Genomic DNA, 18,535 nt, shown 5'->3' on the forward strand with positions numbered 1-18,535 from the left:
GCTAATAGCCAGCATTCTGCTATCGTTTAGGAAACTTCTGAGTCCATTGCCAAAGAGCATATATTGTGCCACTGCACTCTCCATATGCCATGGGATTTTGGCAATCTTCCTTTTTTCCAATTAGACAACTAATCCATGACGCCCACAAAAACTATTATTAGATATCATCCTATAGATCAAAATGACAAAAAGGATGGCAGGTGGTGCCTTTTTGGGCAGCTGGGTATCTAAAAGGTTGTCTGGTTCCTTATGTAGTGCCTTGCTTCCCTATATTATTTCATTTTTCAATATTTTAAAAGACGGATTAGAATTTCTGTAAGGAGCTTCATCATTCAATAATAGTCCATTCTTGTCCTCCATGCTGCTCTCCCTTTTTTTAATCTCCAACCGCTTCCTGATCTGAGACAATTTTTCTCTTAATTATCTTAAATTTTAATTCTACTTCTTGTTCTATCACCCTTCTCTTCAAATTGTGGAATTCGCTTTTCACATTTTTTGAGTCAGCTTCCACACTATTTTCCCTTCTCAAGGTTATTCTAACGAGGACATTGGAATTGCTTTCCAGCAGAAGACAAATAATCAAAGTAGAATATGAGCAAGAATAAGGCACTTGTCACAACATGCATATTGTTCCATTTCTGTGAGTACAACAGTCCACCTGAATACAGAGAAACACTCATTTAGTCCACTTTCTGACTTTTTATCAAGATAGAGCATACATGTATAATGTATTCATGAGGACAGATTAATGTCAAGACAAACAAATCTGGTGTTCTTTGTACGTTTTCTCCATTCTTTTGAACACATGCACACAAGTAATACCCATCTTTTTGTTGGCATTGTTGTAGAAATGCTAGGTTTTTCCCACCCCTACCTTGCATGAGGAACGGGTAATAAACCACATATAAATGTCAATTGTCTGCTAAATTTATCATGCAGCCCAAACTATATCTCTGGTAAAATTCCATTCAATTTAATATTAGAAGTATCCTTAAAAACCTTATCGATAGCATTAATCTATGCCAGATCTCCTACTTGGGTTGAGGTTGCATGTGTATTGATATAGTTGACTTGCATTGTTATTGAGGATATGATAATTGGTAATTAAGCATTTGCAAGTTTCAATAAAATATTAAAACTGTAGTAATTCTACAATATTCATAATCCTTTATTAAAAAATCAAAAACACTGACCTCCTTTGGTAAACTTCCTACATCTGCCAGAGCTTTCCGAATGCACATTGAAACTCCAAGTCCATCAGAGTGTGGATATGTCATGTGGAAAGCATCACAAGTGACAGTTCAGCTTACGTTGGGCTTTTGATTGAATTCTCAAGAATTTCAGGGATCATGGCTGTGAATGTTGACCTAGTTTTTGAAATCTTAAAGCCAACAATTTCCAATGCAGAGTGTGCATCCTCTCTATTTTATGCTCTGCAACAAAAGGAGAGCACAATTGGTAGGAATGATGCTTCTCACTATGGACTTCCACTATAAATGAAACCCTCTCTCTGTAAACAGAACTGTTGGAAAACAATCTGTGTATAGCTCCTACTTGTTGGAGAGGACTTTGGCTTAGGTTTTGGATTTTGAGGTAGATCATGAGTTGGAGCAGGGGAACCTGAACCTGATCCAGGCCTAGGAACAACAATTTAAAGAAACAACTATTAGAACACCACCAACAACATTATCACTAAAACAAACTAAAACCAAATTAATTGCATCTTATAAGAGAAGGCTACTTGGAAGACTCCGGTCATTTCCAGCAATTCCCCTATAAAGTCTGGCCAAAAATCCCACCATAGGCCATTTCCAGCAATTCCCCCCTGTAAAGTCTAGCCAAAAATCCCACCATAGGCCTACTGTTGTAGTTTGTAGGTTTTGTCTGCTGATAGTTGTCTCTTGCATCTACAAAGTTATCATTGTTATCAGGTCCTGCAAAAACAATACCAAATAAAACATTAGGGTCATTCCACTAGCAATCAAACCATATCGGATATCCTCCTTTGCAACTAAGAAAGGTTGATTCCTCTTTGTGATGCAATGGAGGAAGCCCTGTGGTGGAACTGATGAGGATACTTTGGTCCATATCCCACCATGTAACTTGTGGCCCTTGGATTGTCACCCAGTATGCAATCAACCTGCAAGAGAAAGATTTTAGCCAATAGACTGGAGAAAATTTCAGTATTTCTAGCTCGTAGGCTAACTGAATTATCATAACGAATAATCATAACTCACCAAGAAGACATTCCAGGCACCAAAAGCAATGTTCTGCGAGACATTAGAAAATGCCCAGCTGGATTTCTGCAGGTATTAAATTTACAGAAGTCATGTTTTAAACTTGTATACTCTGTATTAGAGTTATTTAACATTATCTCGCATGGCAATGATGCAGAATTATATACTGCAAGGTTGAAGAAAATTCTATAGGATTTTCAGTGGTACTTCTCTCTTGCATTGGTCTCTGGAAGAGTATATTGTAGATATATTCAACTCAGCTTCAGCAGAAAAGCTACTCAAGAAGTTCATAATACGCCTTGTAGAATACTGTCCTGAAACAGTTTATGATGTTTTGCCGTTGTTGAATGACATGGTGTTTCAAAGAAAGAGTGGAGAACTTGATTGCCACTGCCAGTTCCTTCTGGGTTTGCTCACCGCTTAGGCGGGAAATGCAATTTCCTTAACGAACGTTAATCTTCCATGGAATAAAATGTCGTTGTTACCTGAAATTACAGGTTTACAAACATATGATGAGGCTTCAGGAAATTGTTTGAAGGGATTCCCTTGTATTAAGAGGGGAAGCTATGGCTCTATTGATGTGTACAGGGACTCTTATTTTTTATTGCTCCAGGAGGATTGCATCTGGGGTTTGAAGAAGGGTATCTCTGCTCTAAGGAAGAAGTCATTACAGGATGCGCCCAGGCACTTGAAGATTTGGAAAAATGGTTATGTTTTGGGAATCCATTTCGGTGGAAGCTGTTCTGGGAATCCATTTCGGTGGACGTTGTTCTGGCAAGTATAAATATTTTAAATGTAAAAATTATGACATGAATAATGCAATTGTATTCACATATTACTGCAAAAAAAAATTAGTTATAAATTTATCCACCCGGCATTGTATTAAATATTTAATAAAAGTTAATATGCATGAACAAAAAAAATATATTTTACCAATTTTGTATTACAAACTTAATAAAAATTAATATGGGTGAAACAAAAACATATATTTTACCAATTTTAGAATTACTCTAGTTTTTCTGTAAATCCAACTTACATTCGAGTTGTGTGCAGTGACTTCATTTTTTATCTGTGATATTCCTTATGGCAAGAACTATACTAATTACTTCGATGAATAGTTTAAGTTGATTGTGTATAATCACAACACCATGTACTGATGCATTGACTGCTAATAGCCAGCATTCTGCTATCGTTTAGGAAACTTCTGAGTCCATTGCCAAAGAGCATATGTTGTGCCACTGCACTCTCCATATGCCATGGGATTTTGGCAATCTTCCTTTTTTCCAATTAGACAACTAATCCATGACACCCACAAAAACTATTATTAGATATCATCCTATAGATCAAAATGACAAAAAGGATTGCAGGTGGTGCCTTTCTGGGCAGCAGGGTATCTAAAAGGTTGTCTGGTTCCTTATGTAGTGCCTTGCTTCCGTATATTATTTCATTTTTCAATATTTTAAAAGACGGATTAGAATTTCTATAAGGAGCTTCATCATTCAATAATAATCCATTCTTGTCCTCCATGCTGCTCTCCCTTTTTTAATCTCTAACCGCTTCCTGATCTGAGACAATTTTTCTCTTAATTATCTTAAATTTTAATTCTACTTCTTGTTCTATCACCCTTCTCTTCAAATTGTGGAATTCGCTTTTCACATTTTTTGAGTCAGCTTCCACACTATTTTCCCTTCTCAAGGTTATTCTAACGAGGACATTGGAATTGCTTTCCAGCAGAAGACAAATAATCAGAGTAGAATATGAGCAAGAATAAGGCACTTGTCACAACATGCATATTGTTCCATTTCTGTGAGTACAACAGTCCACCTGAATACAGAGAAACACTCATTTAGTCCACTTTGTGACTTGTTATCAAGATAGAGCATACGTGTATAATGTATTCATGAGGACAGATTAATGTCAAGACAAACAAATCTGGTGTTCTTTGTACGTTTTCTCCATTCTTTTGAACACATGCACACATGTAATACCCATCTTTTTGTTGGTATTGTTGCAGAACTGCTAGGTTTTGCCCACCCCTACCTTGCATGAGGAACTGATAATAAACCACATATAAATGTCAATTGTCTGCTAAATTTATCATGCAGCCCAAACTATATCTCTAGTAAAATTCCATTCAATTTAATACTAGAAGTATCCTTAAAAACCTTATCGATAGCATTAATCTATGCCAGATCTCCTACTTGGGTTGAGGTTGCATGTGTATTGATATAGTTGACCTGCATTGTTATTGAGGATATGATAATTGGTAATTAAGCATTTACAAGTTTCAATAAAATATTAAAACTGTAGTAATTCTACAACATTGATAATCCTTTATTAAAAAATCAAAAACACTGACCTCCTTTGGTAAACTTCCTACATTTGCCAGAGCTTTCCGAATGCACATTGAAACTCCAAGTCCATCAGAGTGTGGATATGTCATGTGGAAAGCATCGCAAGTGACAGTTCAACTTACGTTGGGCTTTTGATTGAATTCTCAAGAATTTCAGGGATCATGGCTGTGAATGTTGACCTAGTTTTCGAAATCTTAAAGCCAACAATTTCCAATGCAGAGTGTGCGTCCTCTCTATTTTATGCTCTGCAACAAAAGGAGAGCACAATTGGTAGGAATGATGCTTCTCACTATGGCTTCCACTATAAATGAAACCCTCTCTCTGTAAATAGAACTGTTGGAAAACAATCTGTGTATAGCTCCTACTTGTTGGAGAGGACTTTGGCTTAGGTTTTGGATTTTGAGGTAGATCATGAGTTGGAGCAAGGGAACCTGAACCTGATCCAGGCCTAGGAACAACAATTTAAAGAAACAACTATTAGAACACCACCAACAACATTATCACTAAAACAAACTAAAACCAAATTAATTGCATCCTATAAGAGAAGGCTACTTGGAAGACTCTGTTCATTTCCAGCAATTTCCCTATAAAGTCTGGCCAAAAATCCCACCATAGGCCATTTCCAGCAATTCCCCCCCCTAAAGTCTGGCCAAAAATCCCACCATAGGCCTACTGTTGTAGTTTGTAGGTTTTGTCCGCTTATAGTTGTCTCTTGCATCTACGAAGTTATCATTGTTATCAGGTCCTGCAACAACAATACCAAATAAAACATTAGGGTCATTCCACTAGCAATCAAACCATGTCGAATATCCTCCTTTGCAACTAAGAAAGGTTGAATCCTCTTTGTGATGCAATGGAGGAAGCCCTGTGGTGGAACTGACGAGGATACTTTGGTCCATATTCCACCATGTAACTTGTGGCCCTTGGATTGTCACCCAGTATGCAATCAACCTGCAAGAGAAAGATTTTAGCCAATAGACTGGAGAAAATTTCAGTATTTCTAGCTCGTAGGCTAACTAAATTATCATAACGAATAATCATAACTCACCAAGAAGACATTCCAGGCACCAAAAGCAATGTTCTGCGAGACATTAGAAAATGCCCAGCTGGATTTCTGCAGGTATTAAATTTACAGAAGTCGTGTTTTAAACTTGTATACTCTGTATTAGAGTTAGTTAACATTATCTCGCATGGCAACGAGGCAGAATTATATACTGCAAGGTTGAAGAAATTCTATAGGATTTTTAGTGGTACTTCTCTCTTGCATTGGTCTCTGGAAGAGTATATTGTAGATATATTCAACTCAGCTTCAGCAGAAAAGATGCTCAAGAAGTTCATAATACGCCTTGCAGAATACTGTCCTGAAACAGTTTATGATGTTTTGTCGTTGTTGAATGACATCGTGTTTCAAAGAAAGAGTGGAGAAAACATTGATTGCCACTGCCAATTCCTTCTGGGTTTGCTCACCGCTTAGGCGGGAAATGCAATTTCCTTAACAAACGTTAATCTTCCATGGAATAAAATGTCGTTGTTACCTGAAATTACAGGTTTACATACATATGATGAGGCTTCGGGAAATTGTTTGAAGGGATTCCCTTGTGTTAAGAGGGGAAGCTATGGCTCTATTGATGTGTACAGGGACACTTATTTTTTATTGCTCCAGGAGGATTGCATCTAGGGTTTGAAGAAGGGTATCTCTGCTCTAAGGAAGAAGTCATTACAGGATGCGCCCAGGCACTTGAAGATTTGGAAAATTGGTTATGTTCTGGGAATCCATTTCGGTGGAAGCTGTTCTGGCAAGTATAAATATTTTAAATGTAAAAATTATGACATGAATAATGCAATTGTATTCACATATTACTGTAAAAAAAAAATTAGTGATAAATTTATCCACCCGGCATTGTACTAAATATTTAATAAAAGTTAATATGCATGAACAAAAAAAAATATATATTTTACCAATTTTGTATTACAAACTTAATAAAAATTAATATGCGTGAATACAGAAACATATATTTTACCAATTTTAGAATTACTCCAGTTTTTTCGTAAATCCAACTTACATTTGAGTTGTGTGCAGTGACTTCATTTTTTATCTGTGATATTCCTTATGGCAAGAACTATACTAATTATTTATATGAATAGTTTAAGTTGATTGTGTATAATAAAAAATAAAATCAGTTAAGACATGCAATCTTTTCTTGGTCCACCCTGCAACAATAGTGAGTTCTCGATGAAAAATAACTCCATCAGCTATCCATGGCTCAAATACATATTTATTTAATCACTGCAAATAGAAAATTAAGAGCAAAGAGAAAATTATGCAAAAATTAAAGATAAAAGAAGAGTGCCTACTGTCAGAACCCTCGATGCCCCAGTTTTCCTGTTGTAAGTTGCAGGGTGGGAAGGGTCAACTTGCAGGCTGAAGGGAACGCGCAAATGAGCATTGAGCATGGGTAGGAACCCAACCGGAGACAACCAGAAGGGTTGGTGGTCAGAAGGTCTCAAGATCGATCCTACATTCACCTCTTCAGCAAGAATTGCACTACATGGATTATTATGGTGACATATATTGTCACACAGAAAAAATAATATGGCACTGGGAATTTCATGGTTAGAAGTGGGCAACAAAACCAGCAAAAACCGAAGTCTGTTTAAATACAAATAAAAAGACATCATACACGTAATTATGAAAGTTTATCCAACCGCACTTTCTGCAGCAAAGCTAGAACAACATACATACAAAAAGTTGGAACACTTACGGAACAAAACACACATTTGCTTGAAAATCTAGGAATCATTTTAAAGGGCAAATCTGAAATGGGTATAAAAATACCAACGCTGCAAGATGTTAGGGGATCCCTCTGCGAATCCGTGAGCTCCTTCAGAATCTTTTTTGACACCCATAAAAAAGAAAGAAGCACAATAAAGCCTATAAATTGAAATCCCCACAAATAAAACTTAATCCTACCCAAAAAAAGCGAGCAATGAAATTAAGAAACACACACCATGGAAAAAAACCAAAACCAGAAATTACATGCATATTGAGTAAACTAAAATAGGGAAAAGGCAAACTATAATAGTTGCAATTCAGACATTACCCAGACAAATCACCCATTGGAATGCCATTTCTCGATATTGTGGAGCGATTCCAATTGAAACTCTGGTTAAATAGGGAGGAAGCATCCAACATACATATGCAGGTAACTTTCGAACCCTTAAAAAAAACACAACCCACATACAAAAAGCTAGAACATCATACATACAAAAAGATGGAACAGTTACATATTCTTTGCGCCAGAAAGCTGCATAAAACAAAACAAACATTCGCTTGAAAACCCAAGAATCAATTTAAGGGGAAAATCTGAAATGGGTGTAAAAATAACTGCGTTGCAAGATGTTTGGGGATACCACTACAAGATGTTTGGGGATACCACTACAAATCCTGGAGCTCCTCCAGAATCCTTTTTGAAACTATGGCTGCAACTTTGAATGTTGTGCAAACCCTTCACTTATTAAAACATACGAACGGAAGAATAGGCGATTGATATAATAATCCAATCTGATGGTCTAACAAAACGATTGGATGATGCACAACCGCACACAGTGACACGGCGCGGAGTAGCAAGACCTAGCTGTCAGAAAAACCAAGCGAGACCTAACTGCCACATAAACCTACCAGTGGCATGGAGCCTCGTAGCGGTAATGTTTTGAACAATAAATACTCATGTTTGGGTAGTTACAAACCTAACAGGATCGAACGGTAGAATTTGTTTTAATCGTCTAACATGTAAGATCGACGATGCACAATGAGACAAGTGGTATGGAGAGGGAGTCTATTTCAAAGGGAAACGCCTTACGGCGTAATAATAAAAATGTCATATTATAAAAAAAGTCTCATTTCATAATAATAATGTGTACCTCATAATAAATATGTATTTTTTAACATAATTATATTATTGAAGGGTTATTTTTTAATAAAATATTTATTGGTCAAGGATTAATAAACATCGCTAAATTTTTAAACATGACATTCCTTCATGGGAAGCATAAAGACCCAAAACATAAAAAAAAAAATTGTTTGACAGGTAACAAGGAATCCAAATTCCAATCCTACTTGTATCTTTTTATTCATACATGTTGAAGAAATCACCATAACAACTTTTAGCTCACCATTACAAACAAGCATAGTCACCAACATAGAAATATTCATAAATTATTGAACATCAATACCATTTCATTAGCAAGCAAGGGATACACAAGTTTATCTCTTTCACTTAAACTTGTTGAATTCAAGAAGGGAGAGTCTCTCTCCACCCAACTTTAGGCTCAACAACATTGTCGTATTTAATGTATCTAGCTACCCTGAGGTAGATTTTGATGCCTTAAGGGAAACCTTCACTCATGGTTTAGAGAGGGTTTAAAGTTAAGTAGAAGTAATGAAGGAAACTCTCCTTCCATACAATATTCATGGTTTTTGCACTTCAATTGTTGATCCAAGGCCTATTAACAAAATAAATATGGCCATCTAGGGCCTGCACAATGCAAAAGGGACCCATTCACTAATATATAAATCTCCTTGTGTTTCTTCAGCATCTAAGGCTTGGATCTCTCCTTTATCAAACAAGTTATTTAAAATTTCTTTTAGGCCCTTGCATCTCAAGTTTAAGGCTTCGAGTCACTAATTCCTTGTTCAATACGATTAAGATTGAACTTCCATACCAAAATGGATGTGACTTATAGGAATTTTAGTCCCATTCTATTCAAAATCACATTTTCAACACCCACATATGGATCTTTTTCAGTTTGCAAAATTCACAAGTTCACTAGTATATACTTTCTTTGGTTCTCACACACTTCTCTTGATCTATCCTCTTCATTCTGTATGTTGTAGAAATTTTCTCTTTGTCTCTACCAATTCTTTGGTCTCTTGATTATATCACGAAGTTTTACTGTAACTTATCCCTAGCCCCTAGGTAGGAGGAAATTACTTTGATCACTCGACCTCCAATGTCTAAGTATGGAAATGGGGGCTAGATTTTTTTTGACCTTTTCAACCTTACCAAAACTTAAAATAGATGACATCATTGTGTTTTTCTCGTCGAGACCTTTATAATGATATAAAATTTATCTCAATCCAACTCTCGGATCAAAATATATTTCCATTCTAAGATTAGCATACCAGATAGTGCCATGTCACTATGTGTTACAGGGAAAAGTGTCTATACAGAACTGCTTATCCCACTAAGGTGTGATAGCTACCTTAGAAACAAAGTAAAGCTACTTTTGTTTTTCCTTTATGAAAGATAGATGAGAGAGGAATAGAGGAGACCAACCTTTGTCTTGCGCTTGGCTCCTAGGTCGATTCCTCTCTCTTCTGATAGTCCTTTGATACTTGCTTCCTTGTACACCCAGCTTCATAGAGTACCTGTAGAATCAGAGTAGCATAACACTATACAAGAACATGAATCTATAATCATAAACAATCTAGGATTAGATGTAAATTGACCATACAAATGCATAAAACATAAATGACACAAGAGTATGGAGGAAAACTTTAATAGCTTTTATTGATAATCAAGAAAGAGCCAAGGGAGTTACAACCAGTTTTTCTAACCCAGCATCATCCTCTCAGCAAGTAAGCCCTTCTTCACCTCATACAAAGATTAGATCACCCAACACTATGATGTTGTCTCAAGAAACCAACAGCAATTCCTTACAAGATGCAAAATTCCAGCCTCTGGATCAATGGGATGAGGGATCCATATATAGATATCTGTAAGGGAGATGAGTCAGCTTGTGATTTGATTAGTGTCTTCCCTCTGATAGTTCTTGCTTCCACTTGGATATTGATGATCTCTTACTCATCCTTGATCGAATTAAGAGAGGCAAGTGTCATAGGAGAAGTTTCTGGAAGATTCCATGCCTCTCCACCTCGCGGATTGACACCGCCATTTGTCACTTCTCGCCCATCGCACCCCATAGAAGGGCTTTTTGAAATGCAACACACCCACAGAGTGTACTTAGGTGAGATGCAATGCACTTTGCCTATGGAGCAGGTGAAATGATCTCGTTTTGACTAGTTCTGAGCAGTTTTTCATGGAGAACTTCTGGGAGAAGTTGTAATCAGTTGAGCTTGTTCCTTTAGGGGTTAGAACAACACTTTTAGGGACTTAGGAGCCCTTGGTTTATGGAAATTTTATGCTTGGGGTTTCAGTGCCCAAAAATGTCTATAACACTACGACTTGCTACAAGGTGCCCATGTGGTCCCCATGTGGCATCCATATGACTATCCACATCATCACCACCTCATTACTACTTGGTAGCATGACCACAACTATCGACTTGATCACACCGTATCATGTATTATCCTTGTTCCATGACTTACCAGCCCCCTTCCAATGCCCCACCCCCACCCTCCCCCCCCCCACACACAGATATATATATATATATATATATATATATATATATATATATATATATATATATATTCACATAAGATATGTGATCACGAGCCCCTCTATGTCCATGTCACTTGGGAATAAAATCTTGGTGGTATCCCATGCGGTCCCCTGTTGCAACTTATGGGGAAAACGATGCATGGTTAAATGGAACAACCACCTTGCCACCTGCCACCTAAACTCAGTCCTAACTAAATGTGTGGTCATGATTCCTTATGCCTATGCATGTGGATACTATCACTCCTACCTGTGTGTTGTATGAAAAATGATCCCTCCAACCACATGTTTTTTATCAATGGATGGAAGCCATATATTAGATGACAAATATTTCTTTGGGCCGAAGACTAGAACGGGCATTAACATCACGTTTCTTGTCCAAGGATATGGCAGTTCAGATCAAACTCATCCACATGTTTCTCTTATCTTTCGGTCCCAACATGCACTCCCATTTATGATACTTCTCCGACGTGATCTTGGTTCCACTACCTTGTTAATGTTCCATGTCCTATACAACTGTGTAGGTGGGGCCTCGACATTGCCACCTCACCTGAGGGATTAAATCGTTGTGGGATTGTACCCAAATCAACAAAAAAATTTCGGGGACAAGGTGTCACGTTGATGACAATAACCCTTTCCTCCAAGGTGACATCACCCTCCACGTTGCTCCACCGAAAGTATGCCACATGTCACTTGTTTTTAGAACACATGGCCTCGCAAAACCCCCGAATTCAACTTACATGTGTCCTACCTCCTGGGATGCCACATGGATCTAAGGCCATGTCACCTTCCATATTGGCTATGGGTCCCACCAGTGTTCCACTTCAGGGTAAAAATGCATTTTCATGTTATATGTGTTTTGGGGAGCTCCTCTACCTTGATGCACCCAATGCTTAATAAACAACCTGTAGAAATTTGAATAATATAACACTTATTCACAGAGATTATCCTAATTATACACTATTTGCAGAATGCATGCATAATACATAACCTCCTCTACCATTGATCATCAATTTACGGAATAAAAAAAAATTGCATGCGCACATTGAAACATCAATCACACATATCAGCACAATATGTAATGAGGAAAGCATAAAACTGAAAAACCCCAACTATATATATATTATAATGATAGAGAACATGTAACAATACATAGTACAATACTCCTCACAAGTACTCAGTACTATCTCCACATGCTACACACAAACTAGGTCAGATCTGAACAAGTCACGGTTTCAAATCTCCTCCACTGTTTGCCTGCCTCTATTGCGCAATCCAAGTTGAGAATAGATCAGATCCAAGTTTGAATTTCCTTGGCTTGTACTGCGCAATCCTCATTGGCAATCTCAATCAATGATTATGCAAATCTCATGCACAACTATAGTCACAACTGATAGTAGTCTCACCCTTTCACCCAACTCTAACACTTGTCTCCACTGAACTGTCCATGCAATGAGTTAACTGATGTATTCTTTAGTTGATTTATGAGTTAATAAGTAGTGAATTAATTAATAATTAATTCACATCACTCATCACTAGTGTATTTGGCAGTTAGACTAAATACAACTAGTTCAACTAAGTCAAACTGAACACAACTCCATCAACTCCTCAATCAACTCCACCAAACTTAATCACTTGAGTTCTAACTGAAGTCCATCATGCAATAGCTCAACTAACCCATAGGAAAAGCGTATTTCCTTCTGGCAGTTGCATGTGCCACATCTGTAGCTCGAACTAAAGTGCTGCAAGAAGATAAGATAATGTTTATAGTCCAAATATTATTAAGAGCTAATAATATTCGATTGTTCTATTTCTTTGACTGGTAGTCTAAAAATAGACTCCGCCCATATGTCTAAAAATAGAGGTCCATCTATTTTTGCCAACATTACCAATCATCCATAAATAGCATCCTGCAACTCATAGGCCATGATCCATATGTCTAAAAATAGACATAGTCTAAAAATAGACATTGCGCCAAAAGTAGCCTACGGGCCCACTTAGTGAAGGCGACTTCTTTTCACTATGCTCCTTCATCTTGTTGCATTTTCAACACTCCCTCTCAACAAGATATGGATTATCTGCAACCCCTATCCTGCCTCTGTGGTATTCGAATTTGCTCCTGGTGAGCGCCTTCGTCAAGATATCAGCATCCTGATCCTTCGTGGGAATGTATGAAAGTAACATGATTCTTTGTTGCACACAATCTCTGATATGATGGTACCTGATGTCGATGTGCTTGGATCTATCATGAAATACTGGATTAGCCGAGAGTTTAATGCAACTATCACAATAAATCACAGTAGGCTCCAAGTGTGACCTGAACAACCCAACTGGGATCTTCCTCATCCATATAGCCTCGCATGTAGCCAAACTTGTTGCCATATACTCAGCCTCCGCTGAACTGAGTGCCATGGATCTCTACTTCCTACTATACCAAGAAACTATTGTCAACCTGATACTGAAGATCCCTCTAGATTCACTCTTTCTGTCCGTTGGGCTCCCTGCCCAATCTGCATCCGTGAAGCCACATAGCTTCACCTCATCCTCCTGTCTGTACCACAATCCATATCCCGATGTGCCTATGAGATAACGCAATACATGCTTGCCTACCTTCCAGAAGAGCTTGGTTGGCTTAACCATAGCTTGTGAAAGCTGGTTAACAACATAGCATATATCGGGTCGTGTATTGACCAGATACATAAGCGACCCCACCAACTGTCGATAAACAGTGGTGCCCACTACCTCCGCTGAAGTAGCATCCTCCTTCCTCCAACCTCCAGGAAAAGGAGTATCAACAGGCTTGCAGCCATGCATGTTGAACTTCTCTAGTATATCTCGGGCATACTTACCTTGAGAAATAAATAGTCCATCACTACGTTGCCAAATTTCCAATCCCAGGAAATAATGAAGGAGGCCCAAGTCCTTCATCTCAAACTATCTAGCAAGATCCTCCTTGCATGAAAGTATCAACAGCTCATCTCCCATCAAAATCAAATCATCTACATAAAGTACAATGATCAGCAACTTACCCTCCACCACAATTTGGTATAGGTTAGGATCCGCCTCACTCTTGGAGAATCCAAGTCTGGTGAAATAACTGTCTATCCGTGTTACCAAGCACGAGGTGCTTGTTTCAACCCATACAATGCTCTCTTGAGCCTGAACACATGCGAATCGCTGCTGAAGATCTCGAAACCTTCGGGTTGCTCTATGTACACCTCCTCCTCAATGACTCCATTGAGGAACGTAGTCTCACATCCATCTAATGGATGTGCCACCCCATCTACGCTGAGAGAGAAAGAATCATCTGTATGGAAGAATAAATTGCAATAGGTGCAAAGGTCTCCTCATAATCGATCCCCTCTATCTGTGAGAAGCCTCGAGCAACAAATATTGCCTTGTACTTCTCCACACTCCCGTCAGCCACCTACTTCACTTTGTAGATCCATCTCGAACCCACCACTGATTTCCCTTCTGTCTTGGGACAATCTCCCATGCATTGTTTCTGACAATCGAATCATACTCTTCCACCATGGCATCTACCCATGCGGGATCCTTCACAGCTTCCTCGAAAGAGGATGGCTTAGTCACGACACATTTTCTCACAAGAGCCATGTATCCAGTGTACCGATTAGGTGACTGTCTTTATCTGCGCTGTGCTGTAGGTGGTCCTACAACCTTCTTTGCATCTTGAGCCAGTCGCTCAGCTTCTGTAGTGCGCTTTCACCTTGATGGTTGGCGCTGCATGAGTGGTCTCTTCCACTCCATTAACTTCATCTTCTGGCTGATCTAGATCTTGAAGCTCATCCTTAGGAACTAATAGCTCCTCATCTGCATGCAAGTGTGGCTCCCTCTCAAGCGAACACTTCATGGCTTTCTCCTCCTGAAATTTGATATCCCGTCACACAACAGTCTTGCGAGTGTCTGGAAAATACACATGATAGTTGTGGGGCGTATTAGTGTACCCCACAAATATCCCAACCTTTGTGGTCAGATATAGCTTCTTCCTGGCATCCTTCATCACATGCATGTAAACAGGAGAACCAAAAATCCTCAAATGGAAAATATCAGGCCTCTTACCAGAATAAGCCTCCTCGGGTGTACTCATGCCAAGTATCTTGCGAGGACAACAGTTTTGCACATATACTGCAGTATTGCATGCCTCCACCCAGAAGTGAAGGGGTAGCCCTTGATCATGCAACATCGCCCATGCAGCACCCACGATCGTTCTGTTCTTCTGCTCAACAACCCCGTTTTGTTGTGGGTTATGGCGAGCTATGAGCTCTCTTCGAATCCCTTCTGCGTTGCAGAAATCCTTGAACTCGCCAGAGATGAATTCACCACCATTGTCGCTCCTAAGACCCTTCACCTTCTTCCCCAATTCCTTCTCGACTAGTGCTTTGAACTCACAGAACTTTGAGTATGTCTCGCTCTTCGTCTGCATGAAGAAGATCCAACACTTTTGAGAGAAATCATCAACAAAGATCACATAGTACTTGTGCTTTGCTGTCGAAGCTATTGAGAAAGGTCCACACACGTCTGTGTGAATTCTCTCAAGGATCGTTGTGGCGCGACTATCCTTCTCATGAAAGGTGGCTTTCACAAATTTTCCCAAAGTACACCCCTTGCACTAATCTAACCGTGCAAGAGTGCCTTTAGGAAGCCCAGTAGAAATCTGCTACAGTATCTTCAAGGCTCCATGGTGAAGGTGGCCCAATCTCTGGTTCCATAGCTCGCCATCATCTCGGCTCACCAATCCTTCTACCTTGCATGCCATTGTTGCATAGCCATCTACATGCAATTGATAAAGGTTCTTGACTCGAACCCCTATCTTTTGGGTTTCTCCAGTTGTCTTACTATGCAGGAAAGCCTTTCCCTCACTGAAGACAACATCATATCCCTTGTCTTCTAACATCGCCACAGAGATAAGATTCTTCTTCAATCCTGGAACATGCATCACTTCCTTCAATACGAAGGGTTTACCAGACTCCATCTTAAAGGAAATGGTACCGATACCAGTCACACTGTATCTACCATCATCACCCATCTCGATGTGCACTCCAAGATCTTTCTCATCTAGATCAGAAAACAAATCTTGATCTCCTGTCATGTGAAAATACACACCACTGTCCAAGAACCATATCGATCCCATCACACTTGATACCAAGCATGCGATCAGCGAAAATCCTAGCTCAAACTGTGAGGCTAAGGCCTCTCCCACTGCAGATTTAGCAGCTTGCTTATTTTTGTTCTTCTGCGGGCAATTTATGGCATAATGTCCGTGCTGGTGACAGTGAAAGCAATTCACCTTGGACATGTCCTGCTTCTTGCCTTTCGCACCAGAATGAAAATCTTTCTTGTTCTTCCCCTTCTTTTCTTTGGTAGCCAAAGCACAATTTTCTTCATCATATGCCTTTGATGAAGATCCGTCCCTGGTATTCCGCCTGATCTCCTCTTGCACAAGATCAGAGCAAAGTCTCTTCCATCCTGGCAATTTCTCCTGATCATTGACAGAGTCCTGATAGGAATGCCGACTCTTTGGAATACCAAGGAGAGCCAAGCTCACCAAGTCCTCATCATCGACAATCACCCCGACACTTCCCAACTCATCCCGGTATTGGGTGAACTTTGTGAGATACTTGGGCATACTGTCTCCTTTCTCACACTTAATGTTTCTAAGTTTACCCTTGAGTGCAAACTTCCTCTGGTCGCTCTTGCTTTGGAATAAATCTGTCAATGCTTTCCACATCAAGTATGGAGAAGCCTTTCCATGCAAGCTGGATACAATGTCATCCTTCATGCCCTCCAATAGAATCCTTCGACACTTTGCTGTCTTCTTTCGCCAAGCCTCAACTTGAGTAGCATCAGTAGGCTTTGGGACCTAAGCATTTATGAACTCCTTCAACCCATTTTAATCTAACATCACCTCCATCCTGTCTTTCCATGCAATATAATTCGAGCTTCCTTCAAGGGCATACTCCAATCGCAATCTGTTGAAAGAAATTTCAACTTCGACACCAAGAAAACACTGCTGCAAATTCGAATTCCACCAGCTCAAAACTCAACTGCTTCTGATCTAAAATTCGTGAGAACAAAGTATTTCTCGTACAAAGATTGACTGTATGGACATTTACTGGATATCTCACCTTCCAAAAGAAGGATGAATCCAGAGGCTACCTGGCCCGATTACAGACTCTGCCTGAAGAAATAAAATGTAATCACTTTCTGAATAATAGATCTGATGATCAACTTCGCTATGATACCATGTATAAATTTGAATAATATAACACTTATTCACAGAGATTATCCTGACTATACACTATTTGCAGAATTCATGCATAATACATAACCTCCTCTACCATTGATCATCAATTTGCAGAATAAAAAAACAATCGCATGTGTGCATTGAAACATCAATCACACATATCAACACAGTATGTAATGGGGAAAGCATACAGCTGAAAACCCCCAACTATCTATATATTTTAATGATAGAGAACATGTAACAATACATAGTACAATACTCCTCACAAGTACTCAGTACTATCTCCACATGCTACACACAAACTAGCTCAGATCTGAACAAGTCACCGGTTCAAATCTCCTCCACTATTTGCCTGCCTCTACTACGCAATCCAAGTTGAGAATAGATCAGATCCAAGTTTTAATTTCCTTGGCTTGTACTGCACAATCCTCATTGGCAATCTCAATCAATGATTATGCAAATCTCATGCAGAGCTATAGTCACAACTGATAGTAGTCTCACCCTTTCACCCAACTCTAACACTTGTCTCCACTGAACTGTCCATGCAATGAGTTAACTGATGTATTCTTTAGTTGATTTATGAGTTAATAATTAGTGAATTAATTAATAATTAATTCACATCACTCATCACTAGTGTATTTCGTAGTTAGACTAAATACAACTAGTTCAACTAAGTCAAACTGAACACAACTCCAACTCCTCAATCAACTCCACCAAACTCAATCACTTGAGTTCTAACTAAAGTCCATCATGCAATAGCTCAACTAACACATAGGAAAAGTGTATTTCCTTCTCGCAGTTGCATGTGCCACATCCGTAGCTCGAACTGAAGTGCTGCAAGAGGATAAGATAATGTTTATAGTCCAAATATTATTAAGAGCTAATAATATTCGACTGTTCTATTTTTTTGACTGGCAGTCTAAAAATAGACTTTGTCCATATGTCTAAAAATAGAGGTCCATCTATTTTTACCAACATGACCAATCATCCATAAATAGCATCCTGCAACTCATAGACCATGTTCTATATGTCTAAAAATAGACGTAGTCTAAAAATAGTCTTTGTGCCAAAAATAGCCTGCGGGCCCACTTAGTGAAGGTGACTTCTTTTCACTAAGCTCCATCATCTTGTTGCATTTTCAACACAACCCCACCGCATTAGGTCCTCCTACGAATGCGTATTGGTGGGATTATCCTAGGATCCCATTAAATTCTCTTGGGT

At 38.9% G+C, this 18,535-nt stretch overlaps 1 long non-coding RNA gene across 1 annotated transcript; it reads right to left on the reverse strand.

Annotated features, from left to right (window-relative positions):
• Positions 1–3,391: 3,391 nt before the first annotated feature.
• LOC149251617 (uncharacterized) lies at positions 3,392–7,841 on the reverse strand. Its single transcript, XR_016266905.1, has 2 exons — positions 6,947–7,841; positions 3,392–4,061 (listed from the first exon to the last, which is right to left on the reverse strand). It is a non-coding gene; the product is annotated as an uncharacterized LOC149251617 (long non-coding RNA).
• Positions 7,842–18,535: the final 10,694 nt, after the last annotated feature.

Source organism: Pinus tabuliformis, chromosome 7, assembly GCF_031772625.1.
Source record: "Pinus tabuliformis cultivar Carrire ecotype Pingquan chromosome 7, CPIR1, whole genome shotgun sequence".
Lineage (NCBI taxonomy): Eukaryota > Viridiplantae > Streptophyta > Pinopsida > Pinales > Pinaceae > Pinus > Pinus tabuliformis.